Source organism: Bos taurus, chromosome 13 (genome assembly GCF_002263795.3).
Source record: "Bos taurus isolate L1 Dominette 01449 registration number 42190680 breed Hereford chromosome 13, ARS-UCD2.0, whole genome shotgun sequence".
NCBI classification, from domain to species: domain Eukaryota; kingdom Metazoa; phylum Chordata; class Mammalia; order Artiodactyla; family Bovidae; genus Bos; species Bos taurus.
The window spans coordinates 41,748,447-41,752,829 of record NC_037340.1 but is presented as its reverse complement, the minus strand read 5'-3'; the positions used below and the strand labels follow the sequence as shown (position 1 = coordinate 41,752,829).

At 42.9% G+C, this 4,383-nt stretch overlaps 1 non-coding gene across 1 annotated transcript; it reads right to left on the bottom strand.

Moving 5' to 3' along the window:
- Positions 1-982: 982 nt before the first annotated feature.
- LOC112449437 (U6 spliceosomal RNA) lies at positions 983-1,086 on the bottom strand. The gene has a single exon (XR_003038005.1). It is a non-coding gene; the product is annotated as a U6 spliceosomal RNA (small nuclear RNA).
- Between the last annotated feature and the right edge of the window lie 3,297 nt (positions 1,087-4,383).

The window sequence follows — 4,383 nt, the reverse complement described above, 5'->3', positions numbered from 1 at the left end:
TTTTTCCCCATTTAGTGCATAAAATACAGTTGCATTATCCTTGCGGGTGAAGCCACGTGTTAATATTCATTACCCCTTTCACGCTAGGTTTGTCACTTTGCTTTAACTCTATCCTTGCCTGATATTGTTACTCCTAGCTTTCTCTTTGTTAGCGTTTGCCTGGTCGGTCTTTGCCCAATCTAATTTTAGTAGCTTCTTTCACACATACCTCATTCTGCAAGACTTTCTCCCAACAGGTATGCTGAACCTATGTGCATTTGTTAGTGGCATTTCATCCGAATGTGTGACTCGAACATGATGGCTTATGTGTCACTTGTCACTAGCTTCACTTTGGAGATTTGTTTTCAATATACCCTGTATTTCCTAAATCATTTGCTCTAGGGATTTCTTTTCCTTTCTTTGCTTTGTTTTCCCCTTTCTCTTCTTTTTGATATTTGTGGGATATGTGAGTTTGACTTCCGGTACTTTGGAGGATTTATAGTACATTTTTAGTTTGTCAAGTTGTCATCATTATTATTCACGTGTCACACTTATGAATAATAAGTACATTTATGTCTTAATTTAAGAAGTATAGATAGCATCTATAGACTCCACTTTTCTATTTTGCCACATATAATATTGTAATTATTTGCTTCTATTTCTTAAACTTTTATTTTGTATTAAGGTATAGCTGATTACCAATGTTGTGATAGTTTTCAGGTGAATAGCGAAGGGACTCAGCCGTACACATACATGTATCCATCCCCCCCACCCCCGCAAACTCCTCTCCCATCCAGGCTGCCGCATAACATTGAACAGAGTTCCCTGTGCTATACGGTAGGTCTTTGTTGGTTTTCCATTTTCAATACAGCAGGGTGCACATGTCCATCCCAGACTCCCTAACTACCCCTACCTCCCCATTTTTCCCTTTTTGCCACTGTAATATTGTTTTATTGTGTGTGTGTGGTTCCCTTTACTACAGCAATATATTTAAAATTCTTTTTTTAATAATGGGTGTTTAATGGATTTACACATCATCCTTGTTCAGGGGCCATGCTAATCTCTGTCGGCTTCCAGTTTTAGTACATGTGCTGCTGAAGCAAACACACTAGCACACTTAAAACTTTGTTTAACTTAGAGCGTGTAAGAAAGAGCCTTTCTTATCTTTCTTCTCCGGTGACGGGAGGGGTGTGGGAAGGGCATTCCCTGGTCCCCAGAGATGCTCGGTCTTCACCTCCCTGACACTCACCTCTGAACTGGCCCTGGCTTCATCTCTGTTGCAAAGTATCAACACACAAGTTTCCCTCTAGAGAGAACAAGTCGGTGAAACGATAAAATACCTCCATCTGACAAGTAAATTGCACTTGTTAATCTTATACTTTTCTTTATCAGCTTAATCTATTCTTTGGCATCTGTGGTAAGTAAACAGGTTTTGTTGCCAAATGATAAATAGGGGGGAAATTAGAGGCTTTTGCCTTGACGCTAATTAAGTCCTTAGAGAAAGTAGTGATTCATGGTTGCGCCGACTGGGAAAATGCTATCGTGGCTAGACTGATTTTACTGGTTTCAGTGAAGACATGCCACTCTGCTTTTTTCAAAGTTTATTACAGGGTCCTGAATAAAGAATGCATCTGAAAACAACCCAGAACTGAATATTTCCTTATATAGTCATCCAACATTTATAGATTTTTTTACCCCCTATTAAAAGTTTGAATTTAATTCAGTGTAACTTCTCAGTCAAAATCACCACTTCCTCTAATTTTCTCACTACTCCATCCTGTCTCCAACTCATAGTTAATTAGCAGAATGTCTGCCTTTTTCAGCTGTTGTCCCCACTTCTCCTAGCCCTCCATGACTAAAATTGAGGTCCCGACCTGAGTGTTTGGAGAGACCAACCAGCTACCTACCTAATGGAGGCAAACCAGTGGGCTTACCCCTAACAGATCATACCTAAAGGCAACAGAGAAGGCCTCCCTGTTCTGCGGATTTAGGGCTCCCACTGCTACGACCTTCATAAGGGCCTCTGCGTTCCTGGGAGTTTCTGTATTTCTGAATGGAAAAGAACAGGACTTGTCTCATGAGTTCTGGGCTCTGTGTCTATGTGGTATTTGTCCTCAAGGCAACACTTTGAGGGAGACCTGGGGTGCTCGGAGGGTGGAGGCAGCTCTCTCAAGGTGCTGGGACCAAGAGCTGGTGCAGGTGGATTCCATGGCATTCTATGGCATTGACTGATGGATTCCATGGCATTCCAAGCTGCCCCTGTTTCTGTGAGCAACCTCACTTCAGACACCTGGCATGACCTGGGGGCTGGGCATCTGGTGGTGGTGGCGTGGAGCACCCCCTTAGGAAGAGAAAAGATGAGCGGCTTCTTCCCTCCAGATTCTCTGGCTCTGCCGCTCGAGTGACCTAGGCTGAGTGGTGCTATTCCAAAAAACCATCCATAGAGAAAGCTAGAGCTGTGTTGGCAATGGCTGCTGAAAAAGTCTACTCTCTACCCTAATTTTTTTAGGTTATAGAGTACTTACTATCTTTCCTTGAAAGAAATACTATAAAATCAACTTTTTAATTCTGTTTCTGCTTTCCAGAGGCCAAGGTCTTTATTTGAACAAGCACACCTGAGTGTCCCTCTCCCATCTCTCTTGCCCTGTTCCTACCCTCTCAGGACTCAATCTCTGTAGGTAAAGACTCTGCTCTGCACTTGTTCTGACTCTGACACATGCTCACTTTGCCTTATGAAAGGCCAGAAGTACCCAAGAATCAACACACTCTCTGAAAACAGCCTTTAAGGATAATAGATGGATTTTGGTGTATACCTCAACTTCCTAGCCTCTCAGGGGGACTGGCTCTGTGGCATGTCCTCCAGGGGTTCCACACAGGATGAAACATCACTCGCCTTCGACACTAGCTTCTTGATGAAACATCCTTCATTACTACTCATATTTATAATCCCAGCTGGGAAGCAGTGAGTAGGATGAACATGACTTATCCAAGATCATTCAGGAGGTTAACAGTAGATGTCAGTAGACTTATCAACTCAATCTGAAGAAGAAGTTGGCTGCCACAGCTAATTGAAGATGCAAGCAATTGCTCGTGGGTGTAGAGAGTTCTCTGACTGCAGCAATATTTAAAGAATGAAAAGTCAGAGGGCAGGGGTTTTGAAAAAAGACTCAGCAGCTTGATAGCTATAACGCTAAGCTTTCCAAGAGTGAAATTTTTTAGGTACAGTGTGCTTTGTGATGGACAATGTAATCACCAACTCCACCTCTTTGTTTTCTCTTGTATTTACACGTGTCAACAATGACCTTAAATACATATAATCATGTCCCTGTGAACCCTGGGACACACCCAGGGTCAGCACATGTTTCTCTGCTCCTCTAAATTCCAACACTTTGGGCTCAGCTCTCTTGGCAAGACTATTATTGAAAGTCTCTGTTTGTCTCTAATGAATATCGTTCTCACGCCTGTGAACAGGGGCTGTGCCATCCCTTCACCATTAGCATCATTACCACCTCACACTGTGACTGGCCTTTCACAGGTGCTTGGTAGCTGTTTGTGGGATGAAAGACAGTGAGCTCAGTGTTTGGCTCTGAGGATATAAAGATGAACAGGTAACATTCCTTTGTCCCTCAAGGGCTCAGATGACTTCTATGCAACATCAAAGTTGGTAGAGCTCTGGGAGCTGGGTCCCTGACAAGGATGAAGGGTATGTCAAGGAAGCTGATGATGGAGATGGCTTAGTGCAGTGAGTCTCCATCCTTAGCATGTCTGAGGATCCTGTGGCGATGCTGTGAAAATGCAGCTTCTGAGTCAAGGGTCAGGAGGAGAGCTCAGGACTCTGTATTGCTAACAACCTTCCACGGGCCGTGATGCATCTGGTCAGCAGACTACTCTTTGAGTAGCAAGGTCTTAGAAGGTAGTAGGTTTTCCCTAAATGATGTGGATTCCAGAAAAGCAAAGATTACAGAGGCATGGAGATACAGACAGGAAGTTTTAGAAGACTGTTGAACAGCTGGGTAAGGATGGAGTTTAAGTTGTATTGAGAAAACAGCAAAAGAGAAAGTATATAAAGAGGACCATGAGCCATTTAGGGCCTAGCCGTGGGGTTTCATTGTTAACCTTATTCTTACAGGCAATAGGGAGCCACCAAATGTTTTTAAGAACAAAGCAGCTTGATTGGCTTGGGATTTAGGTGAACCACCTCGTGTCTGTGTAGTGAAGCACAAGTTGGCGGAAAAACTCAAGATCTTTGAGTTATGACCCAAAATAGCAATATTAAAGAAAGACAGTGAGGGATTTACCTTGGCAAGAGCTGTGGTGATTGAGAAGTAGAGATAGACTGGCACAATGTTTAGGAAATAGAACCAACAGTATTGATACAGAAATTGGGAGTGAGTATAAACTACA